This window comes from Meleagris gallopavo, chromosome Z, assembly GCF_905368555.1.
Source record: "Meleagris gallopavo chromosome Z, MGAL_WU_HG_1.1, whole genome shotgun sequence".
Classification (NCBI taxonomy): Eukaryota; Metazoa; Chordata; class Aves; order Galliformes; family Phasianidae; genus Meleagris; species Meleagris gallopavo.
The window spans coordinates 42881660-42902994 of record NC_139435.1 but is presented as its reverse complement, the minus strand read 5'-3'; the positions used below and the strand labels follow the sequence as shown (position 1 = coordinate 42902994).

General features: G+C 40.8%; 1 long non-coding RNA gene and 1 pseudogene across 1 annotated transcript; one reads left to right on the top strand and one right to left on the bottom strand.

Moving 5' to 3' along the window:
* Nucleotides 1–578: 578 nt before the first annotated feature.
* Nucleotides 579–19469, top strand: LOC146542234 (uncharacterized). The gene is made up of 3 exons (XR_014880596.1): nucleotides 579–1309; nucleotides 1702–1861; nucleotides 14662–19469. It is a non-coding gene; the product is annotated as an uncharacterized LOC146542234 (long non-coding RNA).
* LOC146542229 (uncharacterized) overlaps nucleotides 16747–21335 on the bottom strand; it is a 417733-nt pseudogene continuing 413144 nt past the window's right edge.

The window sequence follows — 21335 nt, the reverse complement described above, 5'->3', positions numbered from 1 at the left end:
GTCCTTCTCCACAGAACTCCGCTCGAGCAGATAATGCCCCAATCTGTGCTGATACTCATGGTTATTCTTTCCACACTTGCTCTTGTTAAACCTCACCTGGTTTACTGCTGCCCAGCTCTTCAGTCTGTTCAGGTTTTGCTGAGTGGGAGCACAGCCTTCTGGTGCATCAGCCACTCCTCCTGTCTTTGTATCATCAGTATATTTGCTGAGGGTGGACACTATCCCCTCATTAAGGTCCTCGATGAAGATATTGAACAAGGCCAGACCCAGCACCTAGCCCTGGGGAACACCAATAGTCATAGTACTCAAATCAGGCTCTGCATCACCAATCACAACCCTCTGATCTTGGCAAGTCAGCCAGTTCTCAACCCACCTCACAGTCCATTCATCTCTCCCACACCTTCTTAGCTTCTGTAACAGGAAGTGTAAGAGATTATTCTTTTGTACCATTGTCTCAAAGCTTGCTTAGGAACACTGATGGACAAGCCCTGGGCAAAGGTTGAAAAATTCTTTGTCTGAGGGACACAGATGGACAAGTCTAGGCAAGTCCTGGTCAAAGCTGGCAAAATCTTTTGTCTGAAGATTTGCAGGCAGGGACAATGAAAGACAAGCCACAGGTTAATGGGCAGGCCTTGGGCAGGCCTGTCTTTTGTATGGGCTTGTCTCAAGTGAGATAGCCACCTCAAGGTGTACTGCACATGGCTCTTACCCAAGCACCCAGGAATGCTACGTTTGCAGAAGAAGGATAAAAAAAAGGGACCAACAGCCATGAGGATAGGTCTCTGACATCAGAAACCTCAGAAGGTGATGCCTACATAGTGACAGACTCTCCTGGGCCAGCTACCTGAGACCAGCTGCTTTCTTCTGGACTTCTCTGCGCTGTATCTGCTTGCTGCCTAAGTCTGACTGCTCTGCTGCTGCTCTACTGTGCTTTTGACTCAGACCATCAGAATGGCATGCACAGGACACTGCTGGATCTTAGTGGTGACGTATTCGCGCTTTATGCAATTCTTGCTTCTTTCCTATCTTTCCTATTGCCCATGTCATGGTTTTATGATTATTAGTTATCGGTATTCCACATCATAACATCATGTAGTGCACTGGGAGTTTAACTGTTAATGCTCAAGTTCTGGGTACCTGTCTCGAAGAGAAGAAGAACTACATTCCCCAGGGGGCTTTGTGGTCAGAGAGGAAATATAACTTCTGGCAAGGTCACCTGATGCGCTCTTATTCATCCACTCTTCTTCGTCGTCTCTCCTTCTGTCTCCCTGCTGCTCAAGTGGACTGCGCATCTCACTTCAGCGTTATGGTGAGGCCTATCCACCTTTCAGACATTGTCTCTCTCATGATATTTATTAGCTTCAATTCTAATTATATTGTATTATGGTGTGTTATCTTGCATTCCGATACTATATTTAGTAAATGAGTTTGTTTCTCCTCAGATCGTTGCCACTGTTTTTAATTATTTTGAGGTCCCCTGTTTCCCTTTTCTGGAGACACGGATTTTGTGAGCTCCTTCTGCCCTGCTAGTCACGGAACTGGGCCAAACCAGCCCATAAACTGTTGACAGCCCGCTTTCTCTTCCCCATCACCCTAATTTGTAATTGTCGCTGGCCTCCCCTTCCCCATCTCCCTGAATTAAGATTTGTAATAAACTGGTTGGACCAGCTTTTGAACTATTGTTTCTTAATCTCACATCAGGTACACAAGTATCAAAGAATCTCCTCTCCTTCCAATAAATTGGAGTGAGACAGGATGTATAGGAGACAGTATTAGAAGCCTTCCTGAAGTTAAGGTAGATGGGATGCACTGCTCTCCCTCCATCTACCCAGCTGGTGATGCCATCATAGAAGGCTACCAGGTAGGTTGAGCATGATCTTCTCTTGGTGAATCCATGATGACTATTCCTGATGACCATCTTCCCTTCCAATTGCTTGGAGATGGTATCTAGAACAAGCTGTTCCATCACATCTCCAGGGATAGAATTGAGGCTGACTGGCCTGTAGTTTCCCAGATCCTCTTTCTTGCCCTTTTTGAAGACCTGAGTGATGTCATCTGTATGCCAGTCTTCACACACCTCTCCTGTTCTCCAAGCCCTGTCAAAAATGACAGATTTGGCAATCACCTCTGCCAGCTCCCTCAGCACATTAGGGCCCATGAATTTGTATGCATTGACCCCATGTGAATGCTCCTGGACTATCCCCTCTTCAACCAGAGGGAAGCTCACCACTTCCCAGATTCTCACTCTTTCCTCCAGCATCCAGGAGTCCCAAGGGAGAGTCTTAGAAGAGAATCATAGAATCATAGAAAGGCCTGGGTTGAAAATGACTGTGTTGATTATCCGATTTCAACCCTGCTGCTATGCACAGTGTCACCAGGCATTAGACCAGGTTGCCTAGAGCCACATGAAGCCTGGCCTTGAATGCCTCTGGGGATTGGGGCATCCATAACCTCCTTGAGCAACCTGGCCCTGTGCGTCATCACGCTAAGTAAAAACTTCCTCCTAATATCTAACCTAAACCTCCCATCTTAGTTTAAAATCATTCTCCCTTGTCCTATCACTATCCACCCTTGTAAACAGTCATTCTCTGTTTATATACTCCTTTCAAATAGTGGAAGGCCACAATGAGGTCTCCCTGAAGCCTTCTCTTCTCCAAGCTAAACAAGCCCAGTTCCCTCAACCTTTCTTCATAGGAGAGATGCTCCAGCCCTCTGATCTTCTTAGTGGCTCTCCTCTGGACCCGTTCCAAGAGCTCCACATCCTTCTTTTGCTGGGAGTCCCAGGCCTGGATGCAGTACTCCAGATGGGGCCTCACAAGAGCCGAGTAGAGGGGGAGAATCACCTCCCTCTCCCTGTTGGCTGCTCCTCTTTAATGCAACCCAGAACACATTTGGCCTTCTGGGCTGCAAGTGCACACTGCTGGCTCATGTCCAGCTTCTCATCTACCAGGATCCCCAAGTCCCTTGTTCAGCATCTCTACCTCCTCAGCATCCCCCATTACCAGGACACCTCCCTCATTCAGCAGGAGACCAACATTGTCCCTGGTCTTCCTTTTACTGTTAGCATACTTGAAAAAAACCCTTCTTATTATCCTTCATCTCCTTCACCATCTTCAGCTCCAGGTAAGCCCTTGTTGCTTCTCTGCAGGCCCTGACAACACACCTATACTCCTCCCAAGAGGACAGGCCCTTTTTCATTTTTGTTATATTTCATTCCACAATTATTTTATTATATAATATATATAAATAAATTAAATAAATTGTATATATGTTATGTGTTATATATTGTATAAACCCATAATTATATACATGTAATATAAAATATATATATATTCATATTCATATATATATATTCATATACATATAATGCATAATGAATTGTATATATATGAAACTTGTTTCAAGGGGCCCACAGAATAAAAAAATGGGCACAAAAATTCTAAATGCAAGGTGCCGCACCTGGATCAAGGCAGTCCCAGTATGAGTACAGACTGGGAGAATAGCTCACTTCGAGCAGCCCTGTGGAGGAGAACATGGGGGTTCCTACTAGATGAAAAGCTTGATGAGCCAGCAATCCGTCCAGAAGCCCAGGAGACCAATGATATCCCTAGCTTCATCAAAGGGGAGGTGGCCAGCAGTGTGCTTGCTCTGTACTCTGCGTTCATGATGCCCCATCTGGAGTACTGCATCCAGGCCAGAGTCTCCAACAGAATAGGGATGTGGAGCTACTGAAGTGGTCCAAAGTAGGGCTACAAATATGATCAAAGGACTGGATCACCTTTTCTATAAAAAAAGGCCAAGGGAGCTGCTCTTGCTCACTTTGGAGAAGAGAAGGTTCCAGGGAGATTTCATTGTGACTGTAAAGTACTTAAAGAGAGCTTATTTCCAGGAGGGAGATCATCTTTTTAGATTATCTGATTGTCACAGGACAAGGTGAAATGGTTTAAAATTAAAAGTGGGGAGATTTAGGTTAGATGTTAGGAGGAAATTTTTTATTCATAAAAACATACAGTCTTAAAATCATATAATCATGGAATGGCTTGGGTTGAAAGAGACCACAAAGACCATTCAGTCCCAACTCCTCTGCTGTGGACAGGCTATCACCCACTGGATCAGTCTGCTCAGGGCTGTATCCAACCTGGCCTTTTATGTCTCCAGGGTGGGGACATCTACAACTTTTCTAGGCAGCCTGTTACAGTGTCTCAGTGCCCCCTGAATAAAAAATTTCCTCCATCTAACCTAAATCTCCCCACTGGTCATCTGGATTGTGGCTTGTCTTTCACATTGCTTTCACCACTGTTGAAATGCACCACCCACAAGATCACTGTACTGACACCCACTGTTTGGTCTCCAGAAATGTTCAGCAAACACTGATGATTGTAAATAGGTACCATTTTTGGTTCATGGAGGAATTCACTTGCACACTTTTGCTTCATAACTAATTTTATATCAGATGTCAGCTTGTCAGACTGTCCCTCTGCTGCCATCGGTTGGACAGCAGCAAAATAAAATGGAATATATTCAGGAATGTTCAAACTCTACTGCCGTACCACTAATATCTGTATCTCACATTGTTGAACAACATAATAAAAGAGGAGACATTACTTTCAGATCAGCCTTCACACACTGAAAGTGCTTGCCATTTCCAAGTACAGCCTGTGAGTCTACTTTCTATAACATATGGAAATATGACTTCAGGTAGCTGTATTTCCTTGAGTAATGCTGCACAGAACTCCACCAATTTGACTAGGAATATTGCATAGCTAAATAACGTTATCTACTGGTGACACCTAATGTCACCTACTGTCATCACAGAAAATATTCCTATCTCAATTCCTCCAATCTATTTAAATAAAAGAATCCAACAACACAGAAAGTAAAAGCATATATGGAGTGATTATCCTTATATTCTAAAAGAACTAAAATGATCCTATCAATTTCTTTAAAATGCTCAATAACTTAACTGTTAAGACAAGTGTTTGATCACTGTAATAGATTTTTGAATCTATGAAATGAAATATTTATGTTAGTTTGCATTTTAAAAGATGTGTTAATTGTTAGTATTCCATTGGAACTCTGATGTAGCATTCATATAGACAAGTCAGCATTCTTTTATGGGAGAAAATACTGTTAATTATTTACATTTCAAACATTTATTTTGACATGCGTAATATGATTTGTCATATGGTTAGAGTGGATTAGATTGATTATTTTCTGCAGGTAATAATTTCAATAATTCTTAGAAATTATACAAAAAGTTGATGGAATCAACTATTTTAAAATCTTTTTTGTAATTGTATAGATTATATTTTAGATGATTTTTAGTTATTTCCAGTTTGAAAAAGCACAAGAATATTCTGGACTGTTTTTCATAAGAAGCAACGAGACATGAATCCAGAAAAACTGAAATGAATTTTTCAGCAAATTTCAGATTCATTATTTGTATGGATCTCTCCATAGAGAGATGCACAATGCTTTCATTAGAATGAGGGAGATTATATACTTACTGCATTTTTAAGTCATTGTTTTAATTTTGAGAGATACTTTCCTTCAGGAATATAAATAATTAGTTTCCTACTTTCTCTGTGTACGTAACTGTTATTCCACAAAGGAAAATAGAAAAGGAATTAAAGATACAAAAGTAAATCATCTATATATAAATCCAAGAATAAGATTAATAACATCAATAAACACATGCAGTCCTCTAGAACAAATTAACCCTCTTCAAGAGGTAAATTTCTAAACTTTGTGCAATCACCTCATCTAAAATTTCTTCACCTTAAATTATGATACAATTTCATTATCATTTCCAATCTCAACATAGATCAGATCCCAACTTAGGAAAATTCTCATTATCAGATGCCTAAGGATTTTCCTTTCCAGAAACAGTCCAGGATACATTGTTGACGATGAGTGGCAAAAAATTACCAGGGAATAAAGATGTGAGATCTCCAAGAAATCAAGATTTATTGCCCTTCAGTAAAAAGTACCTGCCACTGGGACATAAGTAAGATAGTTCTTTATAAGTAAGATATTAAATGTAGGATAATATGAGATACTGTTACTTCATATAAAGAAAAGTTTGTTTGGTTTTTAGCTTTTCTCTACATTTAGGTTTCATTTTGTTGTATTATGTAAATTAGCTAAGGGCCAAAATAAATAAATAAATAAAGAGTGCTTAAATTAGTGAAATGAACCATTGAGTTTCTCTAGAGCATCAAAGTATGTTTAACATCTTAACTATATCTGTCTTCAAAGTTGCAGAGCAACTTTGCTCTGCATTCAGCATACATGTATGGTTGCAGATGATAAGTAAACACACCTATCCAAAGGCAACTCATTCTCCAAAAAATACGTAGTACGCTAAGTATTTATTGCAGGTGCACTTAAGCCCTTCTGAATTTCCTGTAATTTTCTTCAGGGTTCAGGCTACTGTTGAAAGTATAACCATTTTATAGATACTGGTGGTCATAGTTGCTGTTGCCCAGAATGAGCAGACTGCTGCATAGCCATTTACTGAGATGAAAAGGCACAGGATATCTATCTAGCCGATATTGCTGGGCTCTTGGTACAATATGGGGAAAATGTAATTCACCGCTTTCAGGCAAGCAGTCAACTCTTTACATATAGAGAGAAAAGATAGTATCTACCCAGTGGTCACAGATAAGTCATGTCTTGTGGATCAGTGACAGGGCCACTGTCGAAGTGACTTTGCATGCAATTTTATGTAAGAAACTCTTGTGATTTAACCCAGCAGTTGAATAAGAACCAAAGTTGTTTGCATACTCCCCACTCTTCCCAGTTGAATGGGGGAGAAAATTGGGGAAAAAAATGTGGAACTCATGGACTGAAATAAAACTATTTACTAAGATAGATAAAAAGAAAAGGATAATAATTATGACTACACATGTATATATACGAATGTATATAAGAGGTGATGCACAAGCAGTTGTCCACCACTCTCCAACCAATGTCCAGCTAGCCCCCCAGATAATGAAGAGAGCAAGAGATGAACTTCTTCTTTCCTCCCACCCCCTTCAAAATTCCTTCCACTTGATCTTATATGTTATGGGATATCCCTTTCGCCAGTTTAATAGTTGTCCTAATTTTTGTACACTCCCAATTCATTGAGACCTTTGCTGCTAATGACCTTGACTGTGTACAACACTGCTTAGCAAAAACTATAAATATGAGTGTGTTATCAACATTGTTTTCTCCTAGAACCAAAACATAATATCATATGAAAAAAATCAGAAGAAAAGAATTCTGTCCCAGATGAAACCCATATCCAATCCCGTATTCCATACAATTTACAATATGCTGAAGTCCCATAATTTCTACACATCCTAACTAATTACCATCATGTATTTTGTTGTTTTTGATATATGTACACACTTATTATTTCCATAGTCTATGGACTAAATTGTCCATGGTATCCATTTAGTTCATAAATTTAAGCTTCACTTATATATACTTCAGTGCAGGAGGGATGATTCACAGTGTTAGGTTACTGCATGCAGAAGCTAGTTCTGGTTCCATCAGAGTTTGTTCTTTTTTAATCTGGGTAGTTCTTGCTGTAATATTATTAACAAGATATATAACAACAGTAATAGTGATGAAATGCAGTATCATGTAGCAGTTTAAATTATTGGCAATTCTCATACAGCATCAAATCACCTTGATGTATATGAGGCATATCCCCATCTTTCCACATTAACTACCATGTGCAACCAGCTCCATAAGCAAAAACAATCCCACAAATAGGCTTGCCTTTGCCTGAGGCAGGAATAACCCAGACTCTTGCTCAGCAGTCTCTTTGTGCACTGCTCTAACTATTACCCTTTCCACAGTACTCAGGAGGTTTGAGAGTTCACTAGCCAAGTGACTTTTGCTACATATATATCCCAATGTCTCAATGTCCCAGAACACATTGCTCTCAATGTGTTTAACAGTCCATTGTATCATTCAATTTTTCCAGAAGCTGATGCATGAACTGCCGCTTCATTCTTCAAGAATATTTAGCAGAAGTCTCTCATAACATATTTTCTACCCACTGTTGAATCATTAAGAAAGTTTGTAGTAAATTCAAAGATTAATGTCCTCTTCATCTTTTTTATTCTTGAGTATCCTAAATCGACATTCTAGCAGACTGAGATGATAGAGTTTTAATTACTCAAACTGGTCAAGAAATGTAGGAAAACTGAAAAACTTCACCACTTTATAAATCATTTACAAGTTATTAAAGTCTTCCTCCACTTTCACTTTATTAAGGGCAGAATATTTGTCTTTGTCGTTGTAGTGATTCTCTGTATGTACATCAGTGAATGTAACACCCTGACTTGAGGACATACACACATGCTTATTATGTACTTCTACTTAGTATTTCCAACAAAAATTGATTTTTTTTTTTAATTTGATGGTTTTTTCTTTGTTTTTGTTTTGCTTTTTTCCTTGATGGAAAAAAAAAAAAAACAGTTTAAAAATGTGAGCAAGGCATTTATATATACCCACCACACCCCCCAGTGCATACAGTATCTCTTGAATTTATGCATCATGAACCAGTGCACACTGATATATGCTTCCATTTTAAACTAACATAAAAGAAGGGAGTCATTTATATCTTTCTTTTTTTTTTAAAAATGGCCATGAACAGAAATCTTAGAAAAGTCTTAAATAAAATTCCGTAAATTTAAATGCAAAAAGAATCACCTCCATCCAATTAGAATGTTTCATAAAAGAGACAGCAGCATAAGAATATAAACATGTAAGAAATTTTTCCAGAACAGTATATTTTGTACATAGTGAGAAATACTGATGAAGCAAATTGTTTATTTTATACTCAAAGAAAAGTGTCAAAAAGAAAATTATACTAGCATATGTTTTCTCATATGTGCCTGCTTATAGGGACAAATGTCAAAGTTATTAATTAATTATCTTTAACTCTGTATCTCCATGGGAGAGTATTCTTATAATTGGTACTTATAATTGGTTTTAAGAAATGTTTGAGTAAGCAACAAAATAATATCAGGCACCAAGAGGAAGAAAATTTGAAACATAAATCAGCAAGAAAAAAAAGTTCATTCATTCTTATTTTCATAGTATTATTTGATTTTATGTGTTATATTTCAAATGAAATTCCTCTTGAAAAAAATTAAATTCTGGCAAACTATTTTTAAACAAAACCACTGACCAAATTAATAAACTTTGTTCAATTGTACTTTCCTCTTTGGCTGGAGGACAAGTTTGCCTTTCTTTACAAAGGCCTTATAGATAATCTGCTGACCTAACTGTGATGGATATGAGCCTTAAAATTTGCTGCTGAAGCTGATGCAAAGCCTTTCTAATCTCTTTAGCAGGACAAGGGGAAATGGTTTTAAGTTGTGGGAGGGAAGATTTAGATTGGATGTCAAGGGGAAATTCTTTACAGAGAGAGTAGTGAGGTGATGGAACAGGCTGCCCAAGAGGTTGTGGGTGCTCCATCCCTAGAGGTGTTCAAGGCCAGATTGGATGGGGCCCTGGGCAGCCTGGTCTAGTATTAAATGGGGAGGTTGATGGCCCTGCATGTGGCAGGGAGGGTTGGAGATTCATGATCCTTGAGGTCCCTTCCAATCCTGGCCATTCTGTGATTCTGTGATTCTTTTGCACAGTGGTAAATCAGGTCATTTCATTGTATTTGAAAGTATTGAAGGGACAAGAGGATGTAAGTTCAACCCCTGATTAAAAATATATTTTTCTACTATAAAGCTAGGCAACTTTCCTTACAATTTCCATGTTTAACCCAAACATTGCCTTCATATGGGAGAAAACATAGTCAGCATCTTACCACAATTCAAGTCGGACTTTTTGCTGTATGACAAAATCTAGAAGTGGAAAAAGATACCAAGCATTAAAGCATGCAGCAGCATTCTCTGTGTCATAAAGGCAAGAGTTCTATTGCTCAGCAGTGTAGTAAACACAGCAAATGTGGGATGTCAGTGATCAAAATGACAGCTTTTCATCTGTGCTGTATTTCACTGTCAGTTTCTCTGATTTATGAAAGGAAGAAGAAGCATGTTTTTCTTGATGATGTTTATTGATTATTTGATCCTAGACTGAAAGACAGAAGAGAATGCAAAATGATATATATTATGGCTTAATAACCATGATGGAAGGCAAGCAGTTGCCGCGGGTAGTGTCCTAATTAGATTGTTCTCGAGCGGGGAAGCAGGACAGTACTCAATATGAGTGATCAAGCTTCACTTTATTGTTGCACACATAGGGTTTATATAGCTTTCCAATACACATGTGTTCGCTTACTATTGGTGCACAACGTTGGCTGCTAGTTGGGCTGCTCAGCCTTAACCAATACTCAGTCAGCATTTACCCCTGTGCTGCTAAGCCAGTTTACTTGTCAGCCCCTCCACACCCACAGAGCACAGCTGCAGATGTGGGCCCGCTGTTTACATGCTGCCCCAAGGACGTTGTGACTCCTATCTAACTCCTAGTATTTTCCCATGGGTATGCACTCTGTGCTGCCGTACAGACTATGCTTGTACATATTCTCATGACCGCCCTGCTCTTGCAGCCATTCTCCAACAAGCAGTTGTCTCGCTCTGATTTATAGGAGGGAGATGAGGTTCTTTTAATATTATATACCCGGCGTGAGATTAAGAAACAACAGTTCATATGTTAGTCCAACCAGTTTATTATAATCCTAATCAGGGAGACGAAGAAGGGAAGGAGGGTGATAGAAAAGAGAGGAAAGAAGCAAGAATTGCATAAAGCGGGGATAGTCACCACCAGGATCCAGCAGCAGAGCATGTTTTGATGGTCCGAAGTAGAAGCAGCAGGGGAGGAGAGAGAAGCAGCGTGGCCGGCCTTGGGCAGCAAGCAGGTGGCAGAAGGAAGTCGGGGAGCCGATCCAGGAGGAAGCAGCAGGACTCAGGTAGCAGGCCCAGGGGAGTCCGCCAGCATGCAGGAATTCCGTGGTGAGGGACCTGATGGCAGACACCTACCCTCGTGGTTTTCGGTTCCTCCTTTTATCCTCCTTCCTATGTGACATCCCTGGGCGCTTGAGCAAGAGTCACGTGAGATGGCCATCATCCTGAGATAAGTCCACACAAAAGACCACTTCACAGCTATTTAGCTGCAGCTTATCTCTCTCTCCTTGCTCCTGGACTTGCCCATCAAAGTTCTCCAGACAAAGGATTTCACAGCCTTTGCCCAGGACTTGCCTGGACTCGGACAGGTCCATCTGTGTCCCCAGCAAGCTTTGAGACACTGATGTTAACAGAATAATATCTTACAGCAGTCAAACCATTAATAAAATATTTGAAGATAGTTACTATTTGACTACTGTATGCAGGGCAGATTTTTTGTTTTGCTTACAGGTATTAACATAACAAAACAGAGACTACTTTGTTTTTGGCTTATCCAAGATATGTTGCACTGCCAAAGTCTAGCGTTTTTGGTTTTGTTTATCCACTTGAGGATGCTGAGGGAGCTGGCAGAGGTGATTGCCAAGCCGCTTTTCACCATCTATCAATGTTCCTGGTCAATCAGAAAGGTGCCAGAGGATTGGAGGTTTGCCAACGTTATTAACACTTAAAAGAAATGTCAAAAGGAGAATCTGGGGAACTACATGCCCATTGGCCTGTCCTGGGTTCCAGGCAAGTTTATGGAGCAGATAATTTTGAGTGAGATCACATGGCATGTGTGGGACAACCAGGGGATCAGGCTCAGGCAGCATGCATTCATTAAAGGCAGGTCCTTCTTGGCCAACCTGATCTCCTTCTATGATCAAGTGACCTGAATAAAGGGCTAAATTGTTACATTGTTAAAACTGTAAAATTAGTTGAGCATGAACAATGGAAAAGATATGGGGTATTTCAACTGTAACCCAAGGAGCCTGCTGATTGGTTCAAGGAGCCACATCCTAAAAACCACCCTAGAAACTGAATCAGTTGAAGCTGGAATACTTCCTCAAATGACGCTGGGGTCAGAAGTACACTGTGAGGATAACATACGGCTTTCATCTCCACAGCCACTGGGATGACCACCAGGAGGCACCACAAATGCATAGAAGCATTAATTAGGGGAAGAGATCAGGGCGTAGAATGGGCAAGGAATTTTGTAGTGAATTTCTAGAATTAATTGTAATAACCACTCCCTGTCTTAGAAATACTGTGAATATGCCTGTATTCCTTCTATAAATAAAGATGTTTCAGCGTGCAGGTTAGGAAGGGACTACAACCTCTGCACCCAACATGCACACAGTGCTGAATAAATGTACCTGCTTTGTAACCACTTTGTGGTTAGAGAGTTTGATTCTACAAGTCAGACCCACCTGGTGGGTTTTGGGAAGGCTACTGATTTAGTCTACCTAAAAGCCTTTGACACTGTCTCCCACAGCATTTTCCTGGAGAAGCTGCAGCCTATGGCTTGGACAGGTACATTCTTTGCTGGATAAACTACTGGCTGGAAGGCCAGGTCCAGAGAGTAGTGGTGGAGTTAAATCTGGCTGGCATCCAGTCACTAATGGTGTTCCCCAGGGCTCAGCACTGAGACCTATCCTGTTCAGTATCTTTACTGATGACCTGAACAATGGGATTGAGTGCACCCTCAGTGAGTTTGCAGATGACACCAAGTTGGTAGGTATTGTTGATCTGCCTAGGGGTAGGAAGGCCCTAGAGAGGGGTCTGGACAGGCTTGATTAGTAGGTTGAGGGCAATGGAATGAAGTTCAACAAGACCAAGCACCAGGTCCTGCACTTTTGCCACAACAACCCCAAAAAGCACCACAGGCTTGGGGGGGCAGAGAGGCTAGAAGTCTTTGTGGTGGAAATGGACCTGGAGATGTTGGTCGATGCTTAGTTGAACATGAGTCAATAGTGTCTCGAGGTAGCCAAGAAGGCCAATGGCATCCTGGTTTGTATCAGAAATAGTGTTCCCAGCAGGAGCAGGGAAGTAATTGATCCTCTGTACTTAGAATTGGTAGCTCACACCTTAAGTACTATGTTCAGTTTTGGACCATTCATTAGAAAGACATCAAGGCCCTGGGGCATATTCAGAGAAGGGAACAAAGCTGGTAAGGGGTCTGGAGCACAAATCTTATGAGGAGCAGCTGAAGGAACTGAGATTGTTTAGTCTGGAGGAGTCTCAGAGGAGACTTATCACTCTCTGCAGCTATCAGAAATGAAAGAAGGTTGTGGCAACATGGGAATCATACTCTTCCTAGCTAACTAGCAGAGCACAGAAGGTCATCGTTGGCAGTGCGGAGGCCGGTTGGAGACCTGTAACTAGCGATGTTCCTCAGGGGTCAGTGCTGGGTTCGGTCTTGCTCAACATCTTCATCAGTGATCTTGATGAGGGGATAGTGGTCACCCTCAGTAAGTTTGCTGATTATATGAAGTTGGGAGGATTGGCTGACACGCCTGAAGGCTGTGCTGCCATTCAGCGAGACCTGGACAGGCTGGAGAGCTGGGCAGTAAGAAACTAGATGAGGTTTAACAAAACCAAGTGTAGAGTCTTGCATTTAGGGAGGAATAATCACATGCACTGGTACAGGTTGGGGGATGACCTGCTGGAGAGGAGCTCTGCAGAGAGGGATCTGGGTGTCCTGGTGGACGATAGATCGGCCATGAGCCAGCAGTGTGCCCTCGTGGTCAAAGAGGCTAATGGCATTCTGGGGTGCATTAAAAAGAGCGTGTCCAGCAGGTTGAAGCATGTGATCCTCCCCCCCTACTTTGCCCTGATCTCATCTGGAGTACTGTGTCCAGATCTGGGCTCCCCAGAACAAAAAAGACTCTTGGAAATCTTGGGATCTCTTGGAAAGAGTCCAGTGGAGGGCCACAAAGATGGTGAAGGACCTGGAGCATCTCCCCTATGAAGAAAGGCTAAGTGAACTGGGTCTGTTTAGCCTTGAGAAAAGAAGACTGAGAGGGGACCTGATCCAGGTTTATAAATATCTGAGGTGTGGCGGCCATAGAGGTGAGGCCAGTCTCTTTTCAGTGGTACGTGGAGACAGGACAAGGGGAAACGGACATAAGCTGCAGCATAGGAAGTTCTGCACAAATGTGTGCAAGATCTTCTTTACAGTGAGGGTGACGGAGCACTGGAACAGGCTGCCCAGGGAGGTTGTGGAGTCTCCTTCTCTGGAGATATTCAAGACCCGCCTGGACACCTACTTGTGCGACCTGGTGTAGGGAACCTGCTTTGGCAGGAGGGTTGAACTCAATGATCTCTGGAAGTCCCTTCCAACCTCTATGATTCTGTAATTCTGTGATTCCGCTGTGTACTTAGCAATAGGCCTAGAGGGAATGGCCTCAAGTTGCAGTAGGAGAGATTCAGTTTGGACATTAGGAGAGTTTTCTCTCTGAAAGAGTGGTTGGGCACTGGAACGGGCTGCCCAGGGAGGACGTGGAGTCACTATCCCTGAAGGTGTTCAAGAAATGTTTAGATGTTCTACTAAGGGACATGGGTTAGCAGGGTAATATTGGTGGTATGTGAATGGTTGGACTGAATGATCTTGGAGGTCTTTTCCAAACTTGGTGCTACTGTGATTCTGTGACTCTGTTATTCTCTTGCAAATGTTACCCTATAGCCAATGAATGTCCTGATGTTCATTTTTATGGCAGTGCTTTTATCTCCAATTACTACTTATAATATGTTACTATTTTTTTAGGAATCCAGAATGTTCCACATCCAAAAGCAAGAAAAAAGTGATGTTACAGAATCACAGATCAGCTGCAGTTGGAAGGGAGGTCATCTGACTCAACTCCCCTGCTCAAGCAGACCAAACCAAGCAGACTCATATATTTTGCACTAAATTAATTCAAATCACAAGTGAAAGGTAGAAAATACTTTTTATGCCTTCATTTTTAATTTTTAGACATTATAAATTTTGTGAAGAAGGAAGTCTTGTGAGAAATGCGCTCAAAATCAAAAATTTCTAATCAGGACAAGATCTCTGTGAAGAGCACTTCATTCATTAGTGCAATAATGGGCACACACCCCCTGCTGATAAGGGAGAAATTCCACAACTAATCAGTGAAATCCATACCATTTATATACCTTGGGTCTAACACAAGTAAAGCCTCTCGTGACACTCATTGGTTGAGTGTCTCAGGCTCACAATCTTCCAATGCTGTTGCTACGTTACACTTCCATATCTGCGTTACACTTCCATAGTTACGTTACACTTCCATAGCTACATTATACTTACATACAATGTCTGTTACCAACCTGTCTTTGGGTATGTTCTGTACCTTTTATGGCAATAAGAGGACAATATTTTCAAAAGTTTGCACACTAATTCTGTTCTGTACCAGACTCTCCCCCACCCTATATAATTACGTTACCTAGTGCCTGTGCCAATTTTACTTAGGTTGGAATGCCCCAGACTCAACTTTACTCTGTTCAGCAACTTTCTTTGTGAAAGGCAACTTATCCTATGCTACATGCAGAAATTCTGGAAATTTCCATTGCAAAAACACAATCTACCTCTCACAACTCCTCCTCTTTTTCTTTTTACTCTTTTGTGTTTTTGCACCAGACTATAAAACACTTTTAATATAAGAAAACTACCTTACTTTACTTTACTTACTTTAGTATATAGAATGATTATTAAAAATAAAAATTTCTTTACCCTTATACGATTCATTCCAGTATGAACAAGTAGTAAGTCTTAAATCAGAGCATAATCAGCATTACAAATTCTAAGCTACTAAGGGATGTGGGGAAGATGGGGAAGTTAGCGATAATAAAGAAAGCCATTCTAGCAAATGGTTTACAGAGCTGGGATAGTCACCACCAGGGAATCTGGCAATGTCTCATTGGTCTGTGGGGAGGCAGCAGGTTGATCAGTGACGTCTTGTTGACATATATGGCTGCATATTGGCAGATGGGGTTCCCTGTTCTTCCTCTTCGGTCCTGGCTACCCCAATTATCAGGGGCATCATGTCCTGTCTATCACAATGATGGTAGCTGTTGGGTTATCCACATTTTTGTTCATCAGGAGGAACAGCACGTCAGTCCTCTTATCACTGTGCTCATGGTAATCAGCCATGAACTTCAAAAACTTTTTGGGCAGGTCATGCCTTGGATGGGTTGTTGAACAGGCTTTAAGCCAAACATTCTCCAGCTTCTCATGTCTCTGATGGTTGCCTCTGAAGAAGCTTTGAGCCAAGCATTGTTCCCGCTTCTCACACCACCTGGCGGTGCAAAGCTTGCTATCACTGTCCCATGGTGGTTTCAAGAAAAAAAAACATTAATGGAAATGAGGGGAGAAGGGAAAGATACATATTAAAATCACACAAAATTAAAGGAACAAAATGTGAGTGCTGCTAATGTGCATAACAGAGCTTGCCTTACCTATGGATCACTAGGAAGCTAGGAAAAGTAATCTAATACCTAGGCCAACATTCAGAATCCTTGGGTAATTTAAGCCAGGCTGGTCGCATCAGCAAATGCCAGACTTTAACATATAACATGATTACAAGCAATAAGTACATCAGTGTTAGGATTAATAAGATCACAACTGGGTGAAGCACAGAATTAAAAACTCCATTTGCTGTTGATGACCATCTAAGGAGCGTTTCCCACTGATGGTGTTCTCCATCCTTCATCCTTTCCAGGACATGGTTTATCTCTTCTGCTGTTAACAGTAATCAAAGTTTTTTGTTCATTACCTTGGATGTGTTTTAGCAGTTGATACAGATTGTCATGTTGTAATAATTTCTTTCCAAAGCAAGATTCATTCCAATTGGGGCAGGAGGCAAATTTTGGATTAATATGTAATAGGACCACAACAACTGATATTACATAACTGAACTGCATAATTAAAATCACATCCTGTAATGTTGGTAAAGTTACAAACACAGACATTTGAATGATGGCTTGTATCTACAGTAATATTACTTATGATTATAAAATTACATGAGGTTCTCACACACAGACGTCTTTCTGCAATATAGATGAGCACTATTTCAGGGGTCTCATTGGTATACCTCTCAAAATGGCAAATATTTTGCTCAGTGTCAAGACAAAAGTCTTGAGTCTTGATGGTATTACAAAAATCCTTGTCATTCCCATACAGCACATGAACTAACATCAACAGTTTGCCTTTTTTTTTTTTCCCATTTTTTTGGGCCCATACTCTATGTTCTAATAGGTAGAGTATAACCCCACCGTGATTCAGACCCAGTACAATGATTATGTCTGTAGTATATACAGAAGCATTGCGCATTATTAGGACAAAAGCTGTGGCAAAGTTATTAACAGGATCACAAGTAAAATTAACTAGATTCCACTAAGATTGAAAGTCTCTTTCAAATTTGTTTGCATTGCCCCAAATCACCTTTTGAATTTCAGTGGGTAAAGCATTTCCTTTACCTTCTACAACTAAGAGTTAGGAAGACATTATTTTAAGTTATGGCAGTGCATTTACAATTAACCAGTGGTCTTTTATATTAATACTTTCCTATTAAAAAAATACTTTAGAAAAGCACCACTGATTGGTTCCCAGTGCTAATAGGGAAGACTGCAGGGGTGTGGCAATGCATATAGATCACTTCTTGCATCTGACATCCTATTTCTATTCTTTGTCTTGCATCTCCCCAGAGTTGCAGGAGTCGGCCAGTACTGTCCTGACCTCATTCATTTCCTGAATATATTTCATTACTGTGCTTAACTGTGGCTGAAAGAGTTAAGCCTCTGTTAGAATTAGAATTTGGTTCCATGCGCCTAGTATGCCCAATATAGGCATGGGACCGTGAACAGCCAGTGAATGTGACAGGGTCAGCATAAGCGATTACAAAAATAAATCTGAAGAAGATGCCAGTCTGAAACAGTGACGCTAATGATACCACAGGGATCCCAGAGAAAAGAGCAGGGTGAGAAGGGAACATGTGAGGCACAGCAACAGGATCAGCATTTGGGAACTGGAAAACAAAAGAGAGAGAACTTCCCAGCTCCAGAGGAACCAAGGTTAGAGAAAGCATAACTGGAAAAGAAAACAACAAAAACAACAAAACTTTCCTGGTCCAAATGAACTCCAAATGAACCAAAGTTGGAAGGTTGGTGAAATCCAAATGGTTAGTTTTGTACATTTTCCTCATCTTGAGCCTTTCAGATGTATTTTTTAAGAGATTCTTTGAGGGTTAAAGTGACAGGGCCAATGTCTGACAAATCAATCAACATCAGCTGTCCCAGGGAGTAATCATCCCAATAAGCAGCTCTTTGAGTAAGGGATCATTGGGCACAGTGGTTGCCAGCGATGAAAAATATTTCAGGTCCCCAGTATCCCTCTGATTCTTTTTCAATTAACAGGATCTGTTCTCCCCTGCTAGTGGTTTTTTCCGTACATACTCTGTCTCTGATTTCCTAGGGATGTGACCAAAATCTTTCTTTAATTTGGCTTGCTTGCTAGCAGAATAGGGGACCTCCTTGATACTAACATCAGAGTACCCACTTTCACTCTCTTCATCTACATGCCCAGTTTCTATCGGAGAGCAGAGAAAGGTCACCAGGTTTTCTGATTTGTCTTTTTGGGCTCTCACATCCTACAGATTTTCTCCTGGATAAAAGTCTCTACCTGGAGAACTAGAATAAATCTCCCTCTCATTTACCAGATGTTCTCTAAGGGCTTGCTGAAGGAGGACTTATGAATGCTCTTCTTTTTCTGACTGTGCCCTAAAATCTTCTATGTGGCTCTGCAAGAATGTAACCAATTCCTGAAAGGACTGATTAATTTGGGTTTCTGCTGTGTGCTGTTTGTTACGGTTCTCTACAGCAGCAGTAAGAGCAGCTCCTAGAACTGCACAAATAATTGATTTTCCCTTTTCCTCCTCCATACAACTTTACCTGTGGAGAGAATTTATATGATTCGCAACTCCCTCTAAGTTGGACCAATTGTTCCGTGCCCACTTCAATTCCACGGGGGAGGGTTTGGCACCATGCTTTTCTAAGAGGTCAAGGAGCGGATTCCTGCCCTTGTTTCTTTCTTTTTTCTTTTTTTTTCCCCGTTTACAATCATGCCTCAAAATGTGGAGCAATCTCTTCGGGGGGTGGGGAGGAGGGGAGGGGGAGTTATGTATTATCAACAGCTCAACAATTTGCTCCTTACACCCCCAGAGGGCACACACATACTCTCTTCTACCAATAAGGAAGTTGCTATTACCACCTGGACACATTTGGGCTAACTTTGAGATACAGGGTCTAATAGCTTAGGCAAGTATACAGTAGGTTTTCTTTTGTCTCCCTATTCTTGTGTTAGAACTCCTAAAGCAGCTTCTCCACTGACAGTTACAAAAGGTGAAATGGTTCCTTTAAGGCAGGCAGTTCTAACACAGGTGCTGTGGTTAAGTCCTCTTTCAATACTTCTAGTAATTCTTTTTCCTCTTTTGTCCATTTTAATATATTGGGTTCTCCCTCTGATGGTTTGAGATACAATCTCTGTAGCTGTTTTTGTTTGTTTGTTTGTTTGTTTGCTTGGGGGGGGGGGGAGGAACATATGCTTCTATTCATAATCTGTTATCTATTATTATAATCAATTAGACCTAGAAACTTTGGCAACTTCCTCTTTGTCCTGGGCAGAGGAAGCTGCACAATTCCCTGAAATCTTTTAGAATTAATTCTCCATTTCCCTTCAGAAATTACATGCACAAAGTATCTGACCTCTTTTTCCACATACTGCAGTTTATTTTTAAACACCGTTAGCCTGTGTACCCGAAGAAATTCAGGAGTTTAGTCATAGTCTCTTTTGCTTTAGGCTCCTCTGTTCCACAAATCAGCAAATCATCCACATGATTTAACAGCTTTACCCCTCTTCAACCTGAAACTTTTCCAAAACTTTCTCCAGCAGTTGTCCAAATCAATTAGGTGATTCCATGAAATCTGGGGGTAAAACAGTCCTCCTATATTACTGCTTTCGTCCCATTTCTGGACCCTCTCATTCAAAGGCAAAAAGATCTCAACTCTCTGAGTCTCAAGTGCAGGTCCAGAAAGCATCTTTTAAGTCTATTAACTTAATAATAACTTAACTTAATAAGTCTATTATTAACCAAACCATTTATGTTCTTGTGGGATCAGACTAATTAAAGTATAGGGGCTAGGAACCAGGGATGTCGCTTGAGAACTATTACATTTTTCTTTTTTTTCTTAAAACTTACAACAGCTGATAGGTGCTGTCTGCAAAACTGGAGTGTTACAGAGTTCCAGAAGACCATCGTTTGTATTACAGGCTTTCGACCCATTATTCGTTCTAAAGATATGGGATATTGTTGCTGCTTCACAGCTTCAGTTCCCTCCTTGGGCAGTTATTTTTATGGGAGTAACTGTGAGTCCACCCCGGTTTCCTTCTCCTGCCCACTTCTTTAGATTTATTTCTTTTTCATCATCAGCTGTTAACAAATTCATTGACACCTTTATATCTGTTTCACAAATTTTCGACTGCAATCCTAATTTAACTATTAAATCTCTCCCCAGTGAATTGGTCCCTGCTTCTGGCACATATAACAATTGCCCTGTGACTATTTTATCTTCCCATTTTAATTCAGTAGTCTCAAAAAGTGAAGCTATCATTTCTTATCCCTCTACCCCTGTTATTCTTAAGGTGTTCCCAGTTAAATTAAGTCCCAGTATTTTATAAGCTAAAGATGACCAAGAATTGATCAAACTGTTCTGCTAATCCAGTAAGATCTTTCATTAAAGATTTCATTTCATTTTCTTCTCCACATCTGGAATACTGCATTCATATTTGGAGTACTCAGTTCGGGAGAGAGGACCTCAAAGGAGGTCCACAAAAATGATCCAGGGAATAGAAAATCTACCCTAAGAGAACAGGTTGAATTAGCACAAACTGTTCGACCTGGAACAGAAAAGGCTCCAAAGTTACTTGATAGCAGCCTTTCAATAAGTAAAGGGGAGTTACAAGAAGGAAGAGGATAGACTCATTAGCAGGACCTGTGGTGAGAAAACAAGGGAAAATTAATTCAATACAAAAGAAGGTAGACTTAGGTTGGGCATAATAAAAAGTGTTTTACAGTGATGGTGGTGTGGCACTGAAACAGGCTGCTCAGAGGTGTGGTTGATGTCCAATCCCTCAAGTCATCAAAGTGAGGCTGGATCAGCCCTGGGCAACCTGATATGCATGTCTCTGTTCATTACCAGGGAGTTAGACTAGGTGACCAAAAAAAGTCCCTTCCAAGCTTAAGGATTCTATGATTCTAAGACCTCTTATCTAAGAGTTACATATTCTCAAAATTAAAAACAAATCAGTGTACCAATAAATGCCATCAGTCAATAATGTAGAGGAACTTCTGAACAGCCAAGATTGGAGTTGAAAGAATACACAAATGC